A 23,471-nucleotide genomic window follows, 5' to 3' on the forward strand; every position below is an offset into this window, starting at 1 on the left:
TTTTAATGTTTGAATTTACACTTATATATGATTACACTTGATTGAGAATTGCTGAACATTTTAAAAATTTTGATTTCAATGCAAAGCAAAGTTCTCACATTCATCAGAGTTAGCAGACAACTTCGTCTTTTTTATACTTTTTTATACTACCCAAACTGTTTGTTGTTTATGTGTTTTAGAGTCGTTCTTGAGCACTCGCTCACCTGAAGACAAGGGGAAGTACACAATGAGAATAAAGATGCCATTGAAATAAATACAAAAATAATAAAAAGAAGGAAGATCCCAATAGAATTAGAATGATCTGATAACCCAAACAGACCTTACAATGAAATGAGGCATCGCTGTAACAATTCATATGAAAATCAATAAAACCCTCCAACTACTGCAAATGCAAATTTTAATAGAAAATAAGAGACATGTTTCGGGACGTCCTAACTGAGTAAATTAACTATTTAAAAGGTACAACGTCGTTTCATTGTGGGATTTTTTATTTTGCAGAGGTTTTTATTGTGATTATTTTAACGAAAGAAACTCATAGAATATTTAGGGGGCTTAGACCAATAAATATTTGGGATGTGGGTGGTTCAGAATAGCACAAAAAAATAACGGGGATGGGCCCCCCCAAAAAATAATCACTTCTCGAGGGGGGGCCCTTTCCCATGAGGCCAGTGAGGTGAGGCTGATAGTCCCCCTGGGGGAGGTACACAGTGGGAGGATCTTATTGGAAGGTACTCCTCTCTCTGGGGACAAGAACGAACATTCAGGGTACAGCCCTTGTAAGAAAATAACACACACCCACACTATGGCCCCTCTTTCTGCAAACCTTTTTCTCGACCGCAGATCAATGTATTGTTGCAAGGCAGAAGACCTGACTGTCCTTGAAATAACTAAGATGAAGAAGAGCTATGGGAACGCAGTTAATCCAAGTACTGGGATGAGTTGGTCCCGCAGAGTTATGAACATGGATCGCATGAAAGAGAGGAAATTCTTATACAACGGGCCTAGACCAGGATGGCAACTGTGTATAAAAATCAAAAATAGACTTTCATTGCCGTCAAGCCAGCACAGGGTCGCAGCAGGAGTGGAAGCTGTCAGACACGGGAGCAGTTGTGAAGCAAAGACCGGTGAGAAGAGAACATCGGCAGGAAGCAGAAGGCAGCTCTCCAGGATCGATGGCTCCAGCAACATACAGGCAAGGCAGTGGTACGAACACCATGAGAAGGGGGGCTGTGCAGTTCCACCCTAGTACCGATACTGCAGGGAGCCAAACCATGCAGATCAGACAGCTGCAGAAGCCTGAAGTCGAGTACCGGAGGAAGCAGGTGGAAGACCAGCTCCAGTACCTGGAAGTGCTGCCACCAAACGCAAAGGTTCCTGAAGGTAATTGGAGATACAGATACAGGCAGGTTGGCAGGAGTGCAGGAGGATCACCAGAGCACGCTGCAAGGGTCACTGGGCAGAGAAGAAGACAAAGAATGGTCTGGGACATGAGAAACCGACAACAGAATTAAGAGGAAAGCTTCCTCATTGGGGTGGTTAAGTAAATCCCACTGACCACCAGCGAAGGGTTGGAAAGACCCTGAGAAGCCGCATTACAAGTCATCTTCATCGTGGCAGTACTTGGCAGGAAAGTGAACCAAGGGAGCAGGTTGAAAGAAGAGACGAGTGGTCAGGGACCTCAAAGAGAAGCAGCATTATGAGTCATATTCCTTGTGGCAGTCCTTGGCAGGAGAGGGAACCAAGGGGGTTGGGTAAAATAACAGAACCAAAGGTCATAGACCCAACACTTAATATTCTTCACTGCGAGAAGTCCTCTAAATTGTGGCAGTACTGGGCAGGGGAGTGAGCCAGGTAGCTCAAGTGCAATGAAGAGAAGAAGAAAAGGAAGATCCTGATCCTGGGGAAGGGAGTCATTCCTACTGGACTTAATGGTAGTGGATAATCATACCAGGAAAAGGGAGACATTCCCCCTGATTACAGTGGTGAATTATACAATGGCCTTTCAGCTAGAGGATGGGTGGCATTCTGCCTGGCTAGCTTTGTGGACTATAATTGTGGGACTTCCAACCAGGGGAAGGGATTTGTTCCCCCTGTTTTTTGGCTGGAAGAAGAAAACCCTTGTTGGATTTCTTTTTTTTTAAAACATCTTTTTATTAGCATGTCAACAAATTAATTACAGAATAGCATTTTACAGAAATGAACAGCAAACTAAATAATACCATTCAAAATCATTCAACTAAGTTGCATATCAAGAAACAAACAATATAAGCAATAACCCCCCCCCCAGACATACTATTGTTGGATTTGTGATTTGCACATTTTTGGAATCTGATACCAGGAGAAGGCGGTCATTCTCCAGCTAATGGAACTTTGAATTGTTAAGACTTTAGTTTGATTTGCAAGGGACAGAGATAGGATTTGACACATGACGGTGGACTCAAGTTATGGACATTCTGATAGACCCATTAGAAATTTTGTTGTGGTAGGGAAACCCCTCTTTGAGTTAGGGAATGTTAGGTTTTCTCTTGGCTAATAAAAGTTCATAGCCCCAAACATGCCACCTGGCTGTCAGTCTCGTCCTTTTCCACCCTTACAGAACACTTTAACTCACAACACCTACCTTTTTTTGACCACATATGGTTATTGTTTCTTGGACACAATTTGTAGTCATATTTTAGCCCTTGTTTTCAAAACGGTGCCAACTTTTCTTAAAAACCTTGAAATTCAAGTAAAATATACTAAGCATAATTTGGAATCTATTGATCACTTTACAATTCGACCCCACAAGAAGAAATGCAATTAGCACTAGTTGGGGAACAGCAACACACCAAACTGTACACTTGCATTTAGGACAAATAATGGACCCCAATGTGATACTCTTGCTTCACAAACCAAAAAGAAGAAAAGTTAATGAAAAATGCATTACCCGATTTAATGATTAATTAGTGTCACATATTGTTTCCTGCCAGTTTCAGGGCACTCACACTATTTCTATAGAAAAAATAATTTGTGGGTAATAAACAGCATAACACATTCTGCTTACTTCAGAAGGTCGTACCCGGATCTCATTTAGCCAACGAGTCAGTGGCTTCTTTCTTGGGAAGATTCATAACATCTATGAAAGCTTTCAGGGTGACGAGTCGCCACTCTCGTCAATAGATTCAGCCACTGGTACGCAGGCTAGATTTGCCTTTGAATTCAAAAGAGTATCCGAGGACGATGTCCTTCCTTTACTACATACGCCCATGCCTACCTGGTTTAGTTGCTTGCACCCTCTGCCCTTGTAGCACAACCTTATACCTCAGGTTAGACCAAATGGATTTCCTATTTGGTCAATAAATCTCTCCGCCAGGAAACTGTCCCTCAGGGTTTAAAACCTCCCCATTGCCCCCCTCTTGAAAAATACCATTGTTAGACCTGGCAGAAAAGGGGAACCATCAAACAATTGCAGGGCACATTTAGATCGCTAAAATCCTAGAAAAGGTGGTGACTCAACAACTAGGGGCCTTTGTTGAGAAGACTCAACTCCTTGACCTCCTGCAATAAAGGTTCCATCCAGGACAGTAGACTGAAACTGCCTTGGTCTTGGCATGGGATGACTGATAACTCCATTCGGATCAGGGCCATTTGTCATTGCTGGCGTTGTTAGGCTTATGACCACCTGTGACACGGTGGACCACTGTATTCTTTTATCTTGACTTTCAACTTTATTGTGGATGTTAGATTCCACGAAGGATTGGTTTCAAAGTTTTCTTCTCCAAAAGGTACTAAACTGTTCAGATTGTCCCATTTACATCAGCATCTTCCTTGGTTAGATATAGAGGGCCCCAGGGATCCCGTCTGTCTCCGCTTGTATTGAATACTTACGTTTTCCCCCTGTTGACTATCAATCGTAAAGTTGATATTCACTTTCATTCCTATGCAGATGATCTACAACTGTTCCTTAAGGTCTCTGGCACCCAAGCAAATTTCTCCCATCTCCATTCCTGCCTCTCTGAAGACAAAGGTTGGTTGAGTAATAACAAATTACAACTTAACCCATCCAAGATCGAGACCATTCTACTCAACCCTCTACACCTCCTAAAAGACCCCATGAGATGCTCTGGATCACCTATTATGTTTGCTCTGCCTACCTTGATAAGACAATTACCTTAAGCCAATTACGATGATAGATCCTCTTTTTATTGTTTACGCGTGTTGGGGAAGAATCTTCAATTTCTTCTGCGTGCCACTCATGCGGTGGTGGGCTCTTTGGTAAATTCACGTCTTGATTACGCCAATGCTCTGTACGCTGGACTGCCAAACGATTTGATGAAACGCTGACAAACCGCCCGAAATGCAACCACCAGGCTCATTTGCAAAGTTCATAAGACCTTCCAGTTTCCTCAGCTAGATGCGGTCTGCATTGGCTGCTCATTTCTCAACAGATAAGTTTCAAAATTGTGAGGCTGGGTTTTAAATGGGTCCATGGATTGGCACCCAAGTATCTATGTTCGAATATTTAACCATATCTCACAGCATGCCCAGTTTGGTCTTCCAAGAAGTACGTCTAACACATTCCTCCATCATGTTGTTTACCCAGAGGACATAGGAGGTTTTCAGTTTTGGGCTCTCGCCTTTGGAACAACCTCCTGTTACAGCTTCACTCCCAGAACTCTGATGACCTTTAGGAAAAAGCTGAAAACCCACCTTTTTAGATAATATCTTGTTTCTATCAGCACATCGTATCAGTATACCATAGGATGTTTGCGCCCAGATGCAGGCAATGTCTGTCAGGTACTCACTGGGTTATGCACCATATAAATAATCATAATCAATCATGATCACTATCATTACATCAATTCCAAAAATCACTTTTAATTAAATTGATATTCTTTTGTCAAAAAATGTTTATTTTATTAAAATTAGTTGCTTTTTTATTAAATAAAACGTGCACGTTTTTTCTTCTGTCAAAAATCACTTTTGTATTTAATACATTAATTCTTTGTACGAATTTGCTTTATTTTCAGCACAAACATTTTAGGCTAAATGGCAGTGATTGGGGAACCAACAACCTTCATATATTAGCACTTAAACGGATTAACGTTGCCAACGCCTATGTAACACAATAATTGAAAATGACTTAAAAAGGATGTGGATATGAAGACAAAACCGAACGCACCAAGAGAAGGGCATGTTGTGATAACACATCCCCATAGCTCCAGAGAAGAAAGTGCAAAAGCACCAGCCCAGGCTTGATAACGCCAATCAGGTGCTTTCCTCTAGCTCTTAACCATTATTAACATTTTAACCCCTTAAGTGCCAAGGACGAGTATGCTTAGACTTGCATAATAGGCTGGCCCTTTTAAGAATCATTGATGTCTTAGCAGGGATCTGACAACCGCAATTAAATCAGGACATTTAAAAAAACACATGTATTGCTCCCAAATCATTTGCCGCCTTTCAAGTCATGTCTCTGGGTTCCATTAGAGTACATGGCACTCAATACCCGCACGTTCGCCACTGTACATATGGCGACCAGATAAAAAATAAAAAAAACTTAGACAGATTCTTCAGTAGTGGTTGGAGGAGAAGGGAAGGTAAGTGTTATTTCTCGAGTAAACACATATCATTAATTTATCACAAACGACCACTATCTTAAGTTTTAAAATGCAACATTTCTTCTGTGTGAGATTGTGCATTCCTGCCTGCCAGCTATGAAGACCTACTACCAAAAACCACAGAGTTGTCCAATGGAAAAATGATCTTTTGAAAGTGGGAAAGAGCATTAAATTCTGGTACAGTCCCGGCAACACCGGGACGTCTGGTCACCCTACCTTACATGAACAAAAACAAAAATGAACACATGAATTTACGTAGCACTTCTCTCTGAACTTAGTGAGCTCAAAGTGCTACAATGCCAATAACATAATGCCAACTAGCCCTGAAGATCTCTTTGGTACAGACATGGATTGAATGAAACAATGGGCCTTTCCATCCCTTAGAAGAGTGATCAAACGTGTGTGGAATGCCTTTGGGAGCACGTGCAAGAGAGCCATGCGTGTGACTAGCTTCTCGGTACTTACTGCAGGAACTGAACACAAAGAACAATGTTTACTCTGAAAACGTGTCTCCCGGTGCTACCAAAAGAGGGTAAAAACCCCTAAGCATCCTGAACTGTGCAAAGAATGTCTGATTTCACCAAACAATGAAGCCTTTATGAGTCATTACACAAAATCGAAGAGATAATAGGACAAAATGTTCTGCCGCCTGGGTGACCATCCCGGAGACTGCTTCCTACACCTGACCGTGGCAAAGTGTGGAGTAGCCAGTCTCATGCTAGGCAGGTGCATCTCCACCTTGGCCTCCTACGGTGCAGAAACACCACCACTGTACTGGGTGAGCTATGTACTGCCCACATCCAGTACAGGAGACCTGCTGGGTCACCTTCCCAAGATACAGCATAGGGCATATCACCATCACCCGAACACTGCCCAGAATAAGAACAGGTAGAGGGCTAGAAGGCACTGGCAATGGAATGTTACATGTGGGCAGGGAACGTAGAGATGCATGCTTTGAAGGACATATTCATGAGAACCGGCCACGAGGGGTGGCGATGCCAACAGGCCAGGTGAAGATTTAGAGCACTACTGTCCCCACCCAATGAGCGGTCACTCCATATGAATTACAAGTAGACACACAACCAAAGCAAATAAATCCTTGAAATTCAGACTCAAGAGTGGTGTCCAGGTGACGTCATTATTGGACAGCTGGGGTTTAAATGAGGTAAGGGGGAGCCATGTCTGGAACGTGCTGTGATTTGGAATAGGAGGAGCAAAGATGATGCCAGTAATTTTAGTACGATGTCGAGGGCGTAGCTTGTGTGTTCTGCGTCGTCTTGTATAATGAGATGGCCCATAGTCTTATCAAAGCAGCGTTGGCTTGGGTAGGAGGGGGGCACATCACGTGACGGTCAAGACTTATTATTGTAGCAGTGTACCTGTGCACCAATCATGTATTAGGATTCAATAGTGATGATGTAGTGGGCTATGTGTTAGGGGAAGGGACTTAGATAAGGTGTGGCAAATCGGTCAAGGGTTTATAGGGGTATTAGTATGTTATATAGGTGATAGCCAATAAAGGTGGTGGGATGGATTTTGTAACATATGTATGGAAGTGTACAGTTTTCCGCTATCTGACCTGTAACTTCTTGGGGCGTGACAAGCTCCGTGTCAGTTCAGTTCTAATGGACCATCAGAGACCTTTGTAATAAACCTTGTTTTTCCTAGCAAACCAGTGCAGTGGTTAATTGGCCTTTGGATTATTTTATCATACAGGTTTTGGGTCATGTCTCTCTTTACACCAGAACTAATATGCGACTGGATCAACTAAATCATTCATAAAGTAATCATCAAGAAAAAATGTTCCCCACCCCCTGTGATTTCGTTTGACTTAATTGTCCTGTTCCATGATGACAGACTATTTCCTAATCTTTCCCAGATATATGGTTCTGATTTTGTTCACACACCCTCCATGGGTGGGTGGAAACAGACAATGGGCCTCATTACGACCCTGGTGCTGATGGAATGAAGACGGCCGGTACAGGACCGGCCCCCTACATTCCGTCAGGGCCTATTATGAGGTTCACTTTGCGGGACCCGGACCAGACATCTGGTAAAACCAGACGTCTTTTCCAGGTCCCGCGAGGGGAAGAGGGAGGTAATAATGGGTCACTTGTGATGTGCCCGTTATTATCTCCCTCCCCATTCCCATTGAGCCCTATGGGGGCTCAATGGGAATGGGGAATGGTTCCTGCAAGGAGGACTTACCGTCGGAATGACCTGGTAAGTCCCCATTGCAGGAACCTGGTAAAGGAGCCCAGTTTGGAGGCCGCCATGGTGGTAATAGCACCATGGCTACCTCCAAACTCGTAATGAGGCCCAATGTCTTCAAGAGCTTCATCTATTGTCTCCTCACCACACTGGGCACCATTCTCTAAATTTACTGGTAAATTATTTCTGGAGGAACTTAATTTTCTCACGCGCATTGTACAGTCCTCACATGAGTCTTAAATTACCAGTGTACCCTACTATCTTCTAGCCAAATTGCTGCTTCTTCTTGCATTTAGCTATTGCTTTTGTTTGCACACAGAAATATCATCTTTTTCCACTACGGTTTCTAAGGTGTCGATCACATTCTCTTGACAAGTCCTTTAATTCTCATCCCTTAGTTTTCCTGCTTTAGTCACACCCTGACTTCCTGAATTTTCTTTTATTTTTAAATAATTTGTATTGAGTATATTAATTAATTGTTGAGAATACAATATGAAAATTACATACAATGTTACAGAGTTGTCCAATATTTAACATAACATAAAATTAGCATGTTTGAATATCAATAGAGTAATGCACACAGAATTGATTGAACTAGTAAGAGATGGACAAACTGGGTGTACAAACAGGACAGGAGACAAGAGGAGAGATGGGGAAGGGAAAGATTATTATGAGAAAGCTATAGAATACTATTGCAACCTGCATGTTTTTTTAACCAGTTTCATTGAGATATTGAATAAAAATGTTCAATTTCTTATCAAATCTATGCAAACATGAAGTAGAAGCATCATGGCACATTTCTATGCGATGAATAGAACAAATGTAATTCCATCAAGAGGTATATGAAAGTTTGGTACAGTCTTTCCAATTGGAGGTGATAATATGACATGTGATACTTATAAACAGGCTGAATAAACTTAGAGAATCAATCATTTGTAGGTAAGGATTAACAATAGTACCAGTCATGAGGTTACAGAGTGACAGTGGTTCTTGGAAAAGGAAATTATTATGAAGACTGGACCAGATCTCAAGCCAAATCTTATGTTCATATTTACAATCATAAATTAGATGAGTAAACTCTATATTTGGTGAATGGTACAACTAGCAGTTAGTGGAGGGATTGCTAGATATTTTTGCAATTTTTGAAGGGGTAAGGTACGCACAGGAAGTACAGTGTTTGAGTAAGGTTGGCTGCGACTGAAGAGGAGTAATATGATTTCCAAATGCCAGTCCATAAATCTGGGGTAGGGTGACAGTTCCCTTCTAGCTCCCACTGTGCAATGATAATAGAGTTTGGAAAATCGATGGTGTAATTTATCATTTAAAAAGGAATATAGTTTGGCAGCTTTAGTAGGGGGTCTAGATATTAAGGAAGCCAGAAGGAGTGAAGGAGATTTTTGGGTTAGATTGGGCAAGGATTTCGTTAGTTTGTTGATAAGTGATCGGTGAAAGTAAAATTCAGTTTCGACATTGAATTGATGGTCTTGTTGTACAAAAGAAATGTCTATATTATTGTGGAATAGGTGTCGGATTAATTTGATACCAGAAGAGTACCATCTATTGAAAATATTAAAGTTGGAATTATTAGGGAAGCTTTTGCAATACACAAAAATAAATATCCTTTGTTTCAGATTGGGAATGAGAATTAGGTGAGAGCTTATTCCATATGGATTTTAAAAAGTGAAGAGAGGGGTAAGAAGTGTTCTGGGCCATGTGGTTGTTAAGAGAAAGTGAGTGAGGGAAAAGTGAGCGATAATATGGTGTTCAATGTTGATCCAGCTAGGGGCATCATAGAGGCAATTTTCAAAGTGGTAGACTATTGTCAATTGTCTTAGCATAAAAGCTTTATGATATGTCAAAAGGTTGGGGAATTTGCCTCCTCCTGAGAGTTTAGAAAGTTTGTTAATGGCAATTCTGCCTTTTTTTTGGTTCCATAAGAATTTTAAAGTGTAGAATCATGTTGTTTTTTTTTTTTTTTAATCTAGTTAGGATGACTAATGGTATCATGGCTAGAAAATAAAAGATGGTGGGGCTAATCATAATTTTTATAGAGTCTAAGTGTCCCCACAATGATAAGAAAAGAGGATATGATATGATATGCCATTTATAACGCGCCTATACACAAGTGTTCCAACCTGAGACCATTTTAGAAATGTTCTCTATCGTTAGAAAAAACATGTCATTTTAGTGATTGCAGCATGAAGGTCCTGGAGACGCAGTCAAACACTTTCTTTGTGTCTAAAGCAAGATGGGCCATTGGGTCTTTTGAAGTTTTTAAGTGAGACAAGGCATGGCAAAATTGATTTTTGACAAAACCTGTTTGATCTATATGGATCAGTTTGGGGAGAAATATTTCAAGGCGTTTGACTGGAATTTTAGCAAACATTCTGGAGTCTGAGTTAATTAAGGAGTTGGGTCTATAGTTTTTGATGAAAGAAGGATCTTTATCGGGTTCAGGGAATAAAATAAGTAGGGCTTCTCCAAAAGAGCCTACACTTTGCCCATTTTCCATAAAATGAGTATATAATTCTAGGGGTTTGGGAGGGATGGAGTCTGTAAAAGTCTTAAAGAAATCAATGGAGAAACATCCGGACCGGGGATTTACTCTGGTTTGAGGTCTAAGATTGCTTGTTTAATTTCTGTTAAGGATATGGGAAGGTTTAGGGATGATAGGTCTATAGGGATATCAAGGTTTTTCTTATACCACTCGAAAAATAAATGGATATCTGATAATTTTATGAAAGGGTCTTCGGAGTATCAGGAAAAGTAGAAATCTAGAAAGGCCGTATTAATATGTTTTGGTTAGTTAGCCTTTTGCCATCTGTAGAGGAGATACAAAGAATAAATGATTTCACTTTCTTATTTTTAAGATAAGATGCTAAGATCTCACCTGCTTTGTTAGAACCGCTATATAATTTGGATATAGAGGGAAGTATGTAATTTGACACTTTATTAGTGCATAATTTGTTGAACTCAATGCCTTTATTCATAAGGGTTTTGGCTACATTAATATATGGATTACTGTAATACAATTTTTCAAGATCGCTAATGGAAGTTAATAAACCATTATGAATGGATTCAGATTGTTGCTTTTTGGAAGCTACATATTGAATGATGAACCCACGCAGAGTAACTTTAAATGCATCCCAATTATTGATGACCGAAGTATGTTCTGGACGATTTGACGAAAACATTCTTCAATAAAAGAATTAATTTCTTCAATAAAGATTTTGTCTTTTAGGAAAATATTGAATTTCCACATGGGAGAAAATGTAGGTGCCTGAGACCATTCTAGAGTAGTAATGATCAATGGCTATAGAGCCAATTTCAGAATTAATTAAGGAGGATGTTAAAGAGGGGTTGATAAATATGTAATCTAGTCTAGAAAAGGATTGATGTGGAGGGGAAGAAAACGTGAAATCTTGGACCTCAGGGTGACAAAATCGCCAAGAGTCTATTAAATTAAGATGTTCTAAAAGGTTAAGGACGTTTTTGCGGGATTTGGAGTTAACAAAATGAAAGAGGATTTATGATCAAAAGTAAAATCCAAAATGTTATTAAAATCACCACATACAATTATACGATAAGAATTTCCCTGCACAAGTTTCAATTTGGAATTAGACCAAAAGAGGGGATCCGGAGCTTTGGCACCATACACATTAACCACAATTACGGGTATATTATTGATAGTAGCCTCTGTAATGATCAATCAACCCTTGAGAGTCCTTTTCTTCATTACTTAACGAGAAGGTTAGGCATTTGTTAATCAACATTGAAACACCTCCTTTTTTGTCAACTGCATTGGAAAAAAAGTATGGCCTACCCATGAAGCTTTGGCTTTATTGTTCTCCTCATTCAAATTCAGGTGAGTTTATTGAAGACAAGCGAAATAAACCTTGTATTTAGTGAGATGAGAAATGACTTTGCAGTGCTTGATGGAATGGTTTAATCCTTTAACATTCCAGGTGATGAGTTTCATGGTCATTTTACATCAAAGGCGGAGTGTTTAAATGTCTGTTAATGTAAATATCACCAGAAACAGCATTCACTATCACAGTAGTCAAAATAACATTGAAACTGGATAGAAATAAAATGTTAACAACTTTGCGTTGTAGATAAACTGATAAACCAGGGGAAATATGTGAAGAAAGAAACATTTAGGAAGGGGAGGGTTCAGATATAAATAATAGTTGTTGATATAGAGCAAATTAATGTGAGGATGATGAGAAATAAGAATAAAAAAAGGACAAAGGACCGCTTAAGGTAGTTGTAGATGTACAATATCATGGGGGTTGCAAGGGCACACACAAAAGTGTGACACAGGAAAAGAGCAAACTGACAGGAGATAATTATGAAACTGTTGTGTAATGAAAAAGGAAAACATATAAAAAATAATATCTAGTAATTTTTAGGCTAGGTATATATAATAACTTGGAAGGACATTTGAAGTTTAGTTATTCCTTAAAGAGTGGAATGAAAAAGAAATGGATAAAAGTGTTCAAGTCTGTAGTGTAGAGAGAGTAGGTTCTCCTCTTTTTATGGACAATCTAGATTTGTCTCTGGAGCAGCTAGGGCTGCGAGAGGGGTCCAAAGAGACTGACAATTCAGACCTGCTTCCGGGTGCTGAATTTGCTTTGTTTGTTCTTAGCTCTTTCAAAGAATGGCTGATGTGGGTGATGAACCAATGCATAAGCACAGGTAGAAGACTCAGAGGAAGCTGAAATGTTTATTGAGATAGGTTGAAGTGATTGAAGTAAGTTGAAAAGATAATTAGGGTTGGTAAAGTCCTTAGTTGGGCCATCGGGGACTGTGATCATCATTTTAGCAGGGTAAAATAGTCCATGTCTGATTGCAAGGTTTTTCAGAAGAGGTCTCATATCCAGGGATCGTTTCCTTTTGACTTGCGTGGACTTTGAGAAAACAAGAGATAGATAAATGTTATGGCCTTAGAATGAAATAGGTGACCTTTTCTTGGCCGCAATTAAAGTTTGACGCGCTTGTTGGTGCCTTAGGAAACACGCAATGAAGGGTCTGGGCGTAGCACTGTTGGTAGATTGGCAAGGCCTAATTCTATGAGCTTGTTGTAGTTCTAAAGGAGGATGAAAGGTAATTCCTAGGGCTGTGGGAATCCAATTGCTGAGAAAATGTATAGGGTCTTCTAACTCTAGTTTTTCTGGGATCCCATATAATCTGACGCCGACTCTTCAGTTCCTATCTTCCAATTCAGTAACATCAAGTTCCAGCTGGAATATTTTCTGCTGCATGTTTTCAAGGCCTTCAAATCTGACGAAGACAATTCTTTCCTCGACGTCATCCAATCTGACACCATGGTTTTCATATCAAGCTTATAAACTTTAATTTCCTCTTGTGTGTTGTGTGTTAGAGGATATGATATGGCATCTAACATCAAGTGTGGTAATTGAGGAGTGAATACCACTATGCTCAGCAAATATATTTTTTCCAAACAGGTGTTGAGAGTGGGATTATCTGACAAGGATTTAGTAGTGCCTGCTATAATAATTGTGGAGTGTCACACAATAAGCAGTAAGGATCTTTTATTGGTTGATAGGGTGCGTGTAATATTTTATTTGGGCACCAGGTGTAAGCACTGAGTAGGCCTTGGTTTGCACCGACAAACTTGTGGAGGCGGAGAAAGAAAGGAGGGGGCCAGCTCTGAGTGAAGTCCGTTCAAAGAAATGTTTGTCGCTGCTCACAGCTTTTCAATTGAAGTGGCAAGATTCCTCCTAGTGAGTGAGTCTGAAGACTTCCCGTTAACTATTGACAATTATCTGGTTAAGTGTGGAGATAAAATGGACGATATTATCGGTGTTGCAAGACATATCAGATATTGAGCATATGGGACGGCACATCGCTTCAGAAGAAGTATTGAGATCTGCCATTGCCGGTGTCTGGTTACGTCTCAGGTGACGAGCTGAGCTTCAGCGAAGTGCAAAGTAAGTAAAATGTGTGATTCCGAGCCAAGTTCAGGTGAATTTATGCTGTTTTAAGCCCTAGAGATCCAGAGTTATTTTCTTCATGAGAACGAGTGAGCTTATATGTCATTTTTTGTAAAAATAGCTCTCTGTCAGCGGGAGCTCCATATCTATGATGCCAACTCGGTTGCCGCTTGTCCACACCCCCCTAATTCCTGAATTTTCGAATCTCTTCTTCTTTCCGCCTTATTTTTTCTACCTAAAGGTCTAAGTGCAACATTAGCATAGAGATCTTCCATAATCTCATCTCTCCTAAGAGTTACCCCAACATTCCTAAAATATTTTTGAATAGGGGCTTCAGAAATGAGTACAAACAGGTTATTTTAGGTATTATAGGCACTCTGCAAACTACTACGTACCTGGTTGCACCTTTATTAGGGATAATCAGTGTAGTATAGTCAAACACAGATAGGCTTGTGGCTGGGGTATGTTTAACAACACCAGTAAAGTCAGGGTGGGTTTAAAAGGGCTTGGAAAAAAACCTTCCACCTGAAATGGGAAAACAGAATTTTACAATTGAGCCACGTCATGCATGCCGCAACACCACCTAGTAAGCATCATTGGAAAGTCACCTCCAATTCAAAGCTACATTGGCAAGGCATTATGGGTATGCAAATTAGCTCAAATGCAAGCCTTTTGCTCCAGAAAATTGCCTTTGTTTTACAGGGCAGTGCTACTTCATACATAATATGTAGCACTTTATGCATATTATGTATTTATATAAAAATATGTATATATATATATATATATCGGATAATGCATCCCCAAATGTTTGTGAATATGGGAATCGCTATATGCAGCATTTATAGAGATAGAACTGACTACTACGCTGGTAACATTGTCCATGCCTACTTAGGAACTTGTGTCAAACAATGCCTGAAGCCGACTGCCAAGGACACCCTGGCCTTTTAAGTCCAGTGTCACCCAGCGAAGCATCCCTTTTGGACAAAGCAAGCCAGACATAGTGACAGGAAGTCAGACATGGGGGGGGGGGGTCACAAGACATGGAAGGGACAGACAGTGCAGGCGGGAGAGATCCCGCTGCTCGCGTGTGCAGACATACAGTACAGTAGCCCTGGAGGGCCATTTCCACAAAGTGACTCCTTTGTCAGTGAAACCTTTTAGGATGACGAGAGGGCAGGGGAAGCAGAACAATGTCTTTTTATGGACTCCTTTTCGCCGGCACAGATGTTTACATTACGTTTCAACGCACAAGTTACTCGCCCGACTGTTCGCGGATTTCATTTAAGTTATATTTTTTGTGTCTGCCTCCTGGGAGGTGAGGAAGAGCTCTGCTAGTGATTGCCAAACACCAGAGAGAAATGATTTCAAATTTAAAAAAAAAACTGGCAGCAAGCGTTCGTCTTTCTGCCATAACATTTCCAGACATGCTAAGGGTGTGTGGGCGCCCCAAAATGCCTTTCTTCATGTCTTCTGTGCGGACGTGTTTATTCATCTGAAAGATCGATATAATGTTGCCTCCGATTGGCTCATTGGACTCGGCATAAACAGTACAAAAAAGGAACGAATGTTTATACTGGCTCCAGGATGTATCTTGTAGGCCCCTGAGCAAGCTGGAGCTAAAATGGCGGCTCCTACGTTAATTTATTAGCTATTCGGATGGTATGGCCCCGAAAATGAAATATGCAAATGTTTTCCCAGACGCCCTGACCAGCATCCCTGGAACTGCAGTAGCAGGGAGCGCAAGCCGCCTCACATTCTATTATTAAAAGTCTTGCCTCATTCTTCGAAGGAGAGTGATCCAGTCTGGCGCAGTTACCATAGATGGGCGCCACAGACTGTTAGGGGCCGACTCATGGAATATTTGCCCGGTTTAAAGTGAATTTGCACTGTGGAAAAGTGACTTTTCACTGCCGACACAAAACCTGATTCATGGAACCGTGCACAGTGTATTTGCTGTGCAAAAACCGGGCAAAGTCATTTTAAACTGCAAAAATGACTATGCGCTGACTTTGCACTGCAAAAATACACTATGCACGGTTCCATGAATCAGGGTTTGTGTCGGCAGTGCAAAGTCACGTTTCAGCAGGGCAAATTTATTTATTTATCTATCTATTTATTTATTTGTATGTGTTAAGCGCACAGAAACAATCCTGATGCTTGTTGGCGCTGGTTACAAAAATAGTGATACTTAGTTACAACATAGAGGCATACAAGCATGCAGGTTTAGACAATAGAAACATTAGCAACGTGTGTATGTTTGGCTGTAGGTAGAGGTAGTTTAGTTAAAGGGGAGTTTTTGAGTTTTTTTTTCTAAAAGCTGTAAGGGAGCCTTCTGCTCTTAGAGCGTGTGGGAGATTGTTCCAGAGTCTGGGTGCTATGTAGGGGAAACCCCGACCTCCCGCTGTAATCTTGTTGATATGTGGTACAGTGAGTTGGTTAGTGTAACAAAGTCTAGTAGGGGCTGGTCTGTGAATAGTGTCTGAGAGATATGGTGGTGCAGTGTGATGGATGCATTTGTGGGTAGTGGTCAGAATCTTGAAGGTGATACGTTCTTTGACAGGGAGCCAATGAACAGTTGTCTTGCATGTGAGATGTGGTCCCTTTTGGAGATGCTTAAGGCTGCTCTCAGAGCGTTATTTTGAGTGACCTGAAGTTTGTTTAGGTTGTTTTCAGAGGTGCCAGCTAGGAGTGGGTTACAATAGTCAAGTTTAGCGCTTATGGTAGCTCTTGCTATTGATAGGCAGTTTTCTTTCGTGAGGAATGGTTTGATGGCGTTGATGAATTTGGTGCTTAGTGCGGATGCAGAGACAATGGCACTGACTTGTTTATCTATAGACAAGGTTGCATCAATGTAAACCCCTAGCGTGTTCACAGAAGATAGGACTGGGATAGTGCAGTTGTCAATGTTAAAATTGACATAGAGACTATCTAGCCTGGCAAGTGTAGACTTTTGGTCAAGGATCAGGATTTCAGTCTTATCCTCATTAAGATACGTGGGGGTAGAGTCAATGTGTTGTGATAAAAAACAACACAGTAAATAGACTGTCACCACTGTATACTAATCCTTCACAATGCAGATTTAATGTATGTATATATGCCACACTATGGCACAAAAATGTCTTCCTGTTAAATAAATTTATATTGTTTTATTCATCCAAGGTGATTCTGTGTTTTGAGCTAGCAGTTATCTAGCTCTCTTTGCAAGGCTATAGCGACCTCCTGTCAAGCTATTGGCTTGGGAAGCCTTTGACTCTACCCCCACGTATCTGCATACTTCTCAACCCTCTCGAGTCAGGCCCCCTAAAAAAGAGGGTTCGCCCATCCTTTTTCTCTTCCCTTCTTCTCTTATCCTCATTAAGACATAGGTCGTTAGTGGCCATCCAGGCTTCAATAGTGGCGTATATATGTTTTAGAGCCAAGGCGTCTGTGTGGTATGAGCCAGTTAGGGGGAGGAGCACTTGGGTGGCGTCTGCGTAGTTGTTGTAAGCGATCCCAAATGCATCCAGTTTATCGAAAAGAGGCTTTGTAAAGAGGTTGTACAGCATAGGTGCTGTACAAGAGCCTTGTGGGACACCGCAGTGTATTATGGATGGTGTTGCGTTGGATGTGTTTGAAAAGACTTTCATGACCCTCCCTTCTAGAAAGGATGTTATCCATGAGGTGGCTTGGTCTGAGAAATGTGCAGAGTGGGAGAGGTGTGAAGTGAGGGTCTTGTGGTCCACTAGGTCGAACGCCGCTGAGAGGTCAAGGAGAAGGAGAAGGGCGGGTTTACCTGTGTCCAGTATCTTAGTTATTTGGTTTTTAAGGTCCAGCAGAGCAGTCTCTGTTCCATGGCCTTTGCGGAAACCTGACTGTCTGGTACCTAGGATGGAGTTTGTTTCAAGGTATAGTTGGATTTGGCTGTGTGCCACTTTATCTAGAATTTTGAGAAGGAAAGGGACTGTCATTATAGGTCTCTAGTTGTTGGGCAGCATGGGGTCGAGAGTGGGCTTTTTTAGAAGTGGGCACTCCCAAGCTTCTTTGAGACTGTCTGGGATGGAGCAAGTCTCGAATGAAGCATTAATGAATGCGGTAATGAGTGGGGCAAGAGGTTCAGTGCAGTCCTTGATTAACTTTGGAGGGCATGTGTCGCCTTTGGAGGTCGATGGTTTCAGATGTTTCAGGATGTCCAGGACTTCTAGTTCTGAGACTTTGTTGAATGCAAATTTAGGGATGTTAATGGTTTTGCTCTAGGTTTGAGAATGTGAGTGCTGACTCTGTTTCGGTAGGGTATTGTAGTGGTCAAGGAATTTGTTTTGTAGGAGGTCTATTTTGTTGAGCATAGCAGCTTGGATACTGTTGCACCAGGCTTCATCCTTAGCAATCTCATCAGTAGAAGTGGGAGGCACTGTAAGCTCTTTAAAGATGGAAAAGAGTTATCTTGAGTGGGACTTAGAGTCTGATATTCGACAGTTGTATGATTCAGATTTGGTATTGAAGATGGCAGCTTTGTATTGTTTTGGGATGACTTTGAATAAGTCTTTGGTGATGTTGCACGGGTTTGCCTGCCAATCTTTAAGCGCCTGGTGCTTGTTGTTATGCAGAGCTTGGAGGTCATCTGTGAACCATGCATTGGAATGGAAGGACTTTCTTTCTCTTTTTTCTTCTAGAGGAGCAATGGAATTTATTTCATTAGTGAGCGTATCCTTGAGAATGTCTTGTGAGAAAGTTGGGGCGAGGCATGGAGTGTTGAGAAGGGGGCGTAAGTTGTCTGCAGTACATTTTTGGAGCTTCTGGTTAAGGTGGCAGATTTATGCACTAAAGTTCTTTTTAGTAGGTGTTGTGGGGATAGTGAATTGTATGCAGCTGTGATCTATCCACTGGAGGAATGTATTGTAGGTGATAGAGGAGTTGCAGTTATGGTCGGCCAGCCAGTCCAGAGTTCTGCCTTTAGTGTGGGTGGGCGACACAATTTTTAGTGTGAAGTCTATGTTGGAGAGGTCCTTAAGGAAGGAGATTGCTGTTTTGTCCTTGGGATCGTTATAGCCTAGACTAAGATCACCTAGGAATACGGTTTTGGTGGATTTTTTTTACGTTTTCACTGAAAATGTGAGTGATTTGCCCTTGAAAATCGGCTGCGTCTCCTGGGGGCCGGTAGATGACATGGATGTTAATGGTGTTGTTGTGAGAGAGTGGTAGTTTGGCTGATAGTATGTCTGCATTCCCTTCCCATGTGTGGGGCATGGGTCTGATATGATGGATGTCTTTATAGATTAAGGCAACCCCCCTCCCGATTTTGTTGGTCTGTCTTGCCTAAGGATGGAGTAGCCTTCTGGCACGGCTAAAGTAATGGCGGGGCCTGATGCTTCATGTAGCCAGGTCTCCGTGATGGCTAGCAGATCTAAGTCGAAACTGGAGATAAGCTCATTTATTTCCAGGGCATGGGCAGTGAGCGAGTGGGTGTTAAGTAGTGCACATTTGAGTAGTGGCGCTACCTGAATTCTGTTAGGAAGCTGCTTTTTTGTTTGTTTTTTATGCTTGGAGTTGGATGGGATGGATGATTTAGGAGTGGGCGTAATGCTGGTACACGGGATGAGGACGTGAGGATTGCTGGGTGTAGAGTTGTGAGAAACGGCTGTGCGGGCACCTAGTCTGAGGTTTCTGTGTGATGTTGGAATGTGGTGAGAGGAGAGGGTCCTGGGTAGAGTGCGCGTCCTCAGCCTGCACAGTCTGGTGCAGCTATTAGGTAAATAGGTGTGAGGATGCATGATATCGGGACTGGAGTGAGTAGGTGTGGAGTTGGTGTTCAACGGCATCATGATGCTGGAGCTAAGTAGGCAAGAGGGTAGATACTGTCGTCCATATATTGCTGTGGCGAGGAGTGTGCCTATGAGTAGTAGTGTGTTCATCTGGTGGTGCAGCCCTGGTAACATGCTGGTGTACTTGGTTGTGAACGAACAGAGAGGCGGGATGGAACAGTGGTGGTTCTGATATGGCGAGGCGCTAACTGCCTACGGGATATCAGATGGCAGAAATATGCATAAAACATTCACTTTCTACAAGTACGTAATGAAGCATTTTCAAGAATGAATATGAAACTTAAGCATTGCATTGTGACATGTGCATACATCTTAGGCATAAGGTACTGGTCCATAAAGTAGCTTACAAAATAGGATTGTGTTGTGTTTAACGCTATTCAGTTTCTGGGGGCAATGCAGGGCTTGGTTTGAAGTTTCTACTCAGGTAGCCTTCGAGTCCAGTGGAGCCTCAGTGAAAGAGTGTTGGCTCCGTGACTCCAGAGGCAAACAGGGGCAAACAGGAAGGGCCTTACCCTCAGGCTTCCTTGCAAAAGAACGAGAGGCGTTGCTAGGCAACGCAGTATACAACAATGGGGGGCGGCCTTTTTGGGAGGCTATTTTGGCGGCATGCAGGCAATGGCTTCGGGTGCCTGAGGAAAAAGCACACTGCACTCGTGGGTGAGGGGCCCACCTAAGGAAGCACAGGGAGTGCTTCACAGCGACTGCTCCAGCAGCACTGTAGGAGTGTGCATGGCTGCTCCTGGAGACCGTGTGGTAGGTATGTGGAATCAGAAAAAAATACAATATTACAGCTGTTACACCGAGCAAAGGAAAATACACCGACACAGGCTTATAAAGATTCCCAGAATCTTTATTACAAAACTGAACAGTATTCAACAAAGTACACAAATAGCTATTTGGCCGTCAATACATCACAGAGACCACCAGCAGGGTTCAATGTAAGCAGTGACAGAATTTCCTAGCTGGACATCGATGCATTTATACAATTTGCAAAATGATGTCCAGCCCTCTTACAGGTTAATCATCCACTGGGCTAGGGTCGTGCCAGGTTCACTTTCCTAATTTACATATCTCGTACATGCGGTTTACTTTTCAATACATTTACTAACACACACCATTATTCTTTAATTTAACATTTACACTCTTTACATATTGTTTTAATACAGACCAAACAATGTTTCGCATATTATATTTGGATAGCATTACTGTTCTTGTATACTTGTAGTTTAACATTGCTAATTCAAGTAATCCCCTGCTCCCGAGGTCAACAAAGGACAAGGTCTACATGACCCTAACATGTAGCCTGAAGGCAGGTTGGACATTAACTCCCCTACAGAGGTTGGAGAGGTTAAGGCAAGAACAAGGACACACGATACAGCCATTTTAGATTACAAGGTGACTTTGTATAAAACCCCAAAATGGCGGTTTCTAACCTAAAATGGAGGCTTGATTCAAGATGGCGGCTTACATCAATTTCTAAGGTCAAGACCTTGCCGCAGAGAGTTATTCGCGTACAATTTTAAGCAACTTGGCGTAGGTCAATATACATAAAAATCGTTTGTAATAAGAGGCATAATTTAATATCCGGTTTTGAAAACCCTCCTTTTGGCCTATGCCAAGTGCTAATACTACTTCTGATTTGCTTGCAAGTAACTCCATGCGTCATCGTCCATACACCCCGAATCATTGTCGGACATATCTATTGCCATTAGGTCTGATGCCAGAGTTTCTTTCAACACATACTCTTTAGAGAGCTCCTTTGGGGCTTATATTTTATTCCCTAATACACTTGTTGCTTGCGCGCAAAATCCCCCTAATACTGAGCATATACCAGGGAGACACTGTATACAACAACAAAGAAACAAAAAACTTCCCAAGATAATCAGTAGGGCAGAGAACAACTTCCATCCCCATGTTCGTAGGAAGTCCCAAACCCATGTACCAAGTTCACAATTTCCCTCAGGAACATGTACTTCTGAACTAAGAACATGTAGATTTTGGATCGCCCTAAAGATCGTTGGAGAGGAGTCTGGAACGTAAAAGCAGCAAGCGGACCCCACTAATTTACATACTCCTCCTCGCTCTGCCAGGATGACATCTAATGCCATCTGGTTCTGAAGAGCCACTAATCTTATCGCTCTCTGCTCTAACGTCATATTATAGAGTATGTCAGTGGTCCGATTGATGGTTCTCTCCAATAGTCTCGCTAGTCCCCTAATATCTTCTGAATTTGTAATTTGTCCAAAAAAATGGCACAAAAGATTTCATAATATCTCCTAAAGTTTGCGCTGGAGTATCCCCTTTTACACCTCGTCGTGGACGAGTCTTTGAAATTTCTGTAGTACTGGCAATAAATACCCCAGGTAATAGAATCCCTAAATAACAGGTTCGTTGCCAATCCCTGGGCAACCACGGAAATGCCACATTACCGCAAACAAAATAAACAGGTTTGCCTACATACAGAGGTCTGTTTTCACTAGTCAAATTCGCAACGTTGGCGCACTTTCTAAAATTACCCATTGACCGTGTTCCATTCCTCTGTATGCAGAAGGATACTGAATCGGGGCTATGATTAACAGAATAAGATGGAGGCGTGGCATCCTTATTGCCTATAGGAGCCATTTTGAAAGAGATTAAAGACTGAAAAGGACGAGACAATCTATCAGAGGGCCTAACAGAAGCAACATTTGGCTTACTTCTATTTGCAAAAAGTGAGCATCCCAGGGGCATCAAAACATTCTTTTCAAAACTATTTAAATTTGTACTATCAAAGTTCCCTGAGATGTTGTCATTCCATCGACTAAAAAATAGTGCTCTAAGAGAAGCGTAACAGGCAGTTGTCAGAGGCAAAGGGTAAATATACCAACCTAGCCCCTTATCCCCATGTTGAGGTAGATGTGTACAGATCCAGCAATTGGTCTTATTAAAAATTGCATGAGTGGCATTCATTATTAACAAAAGGGTATTATTCTGATAATTCTGTCTATTTAAAGAATCTCTAGGCGACAAAGTATGCAATTGCATGGGAGTGGGAATCACAGATAAATTTTCAATAGGTAAAAAGTCTTCCAACGGATATGCTTCTTCTAGGTACCATAACCCAAACCCAAAAGTCATTACAAATCCAGTAATTAGTACGCGAAGGCAACAATACACTTTGGGGGTCCCCTTACATACTTGATCATTGTCTCTGCTAGTCACATTTTTATCTAAAAGTTCAGTACGAGCGGAAGCGGGTGCAGGCATCGTAGTCTTCAATCGAAAAACACCAATTGTTCGTTTGCTGGTAACTCCAGTCGCTCGTCTTCTTAATGTCTTTCTCACAACCCTTAGCCAACAGAATCTTTCCGTACAATCGGGCCAAAAAGACAAGCCCTCAAATGATTTTCTCAGTCGCACAATCAGACCATGCTGTACATTTACTTCCTTGGGCGCAAATTATATTTACAGTTTCTGGTGGGAACAAAGTGTCGTCACTTCCTCCTGGAAGTGGTAAACGGATGGAAATGGGATCAAGAAAGGATTGATCCGGAAGTTCCACTGTTGGGGAGTGCGGAGACAAGATGGCCGTTTTGTCCGGCCTTGCAGATCCTGAAACAGTCTCCGATTCTCCCTTGCTGGTTGTTGCTGTTTCAGGCACGCTAGTTACAGCAGTGGGAAGGGATTCTGTGTCTTCTGTATCGTAAGGCACGGGCTGTGGGATCTGTTTGGTGTGCGTCGCATGAATCCAGTGTTTACGACCCGCTACCCGGATGGCAGTCTGAGTGACCAGCAGGACTTGGTAGGGACCCCTCCACCGAGGTGCAAGGCAAGACGACCTCTCAAAAACCTTTGTGAGGATCCAGTCCCCCGGTCGTAGACTGTGAACGGGGCCCTCGTAGTGCACAGGTAATGCCTCTCGCACC

At 41.9% G+C, this 23,471-nt stretch overlaps 1 protein-coding gene across 1 annotated transcript in view; it reads right to left on the reverse strand.

Moving 5' to 3' along the window:
• IGSF11 (immunoglobulin superfamily member 11) overlaps nt 1-23,471 on the reverse strand; it is a 696,308-nt gene that overhangs the window by 61,348 nt on the left and 611,489 nt on the right. The gene's annotated exons all lie outside the window — the stretch shown is intronic.

The sequence above is a fragment of the Ambystoma mexicanum genome, chromosome 7p (genome assembly GCF_040938575.1).
Source record: "Ambystoma mexicanum isolate Mex_15411 chromosome 7p, UKY_AmexF1_1, whole genome shotgun sequence".
NCBI classification, from domain to species: Eukaryota; Metazoa; Chordata; class Amphibia; order Caudata; family Ambystomatidae; genus Ambystoma; species Ambystoma mexicanum.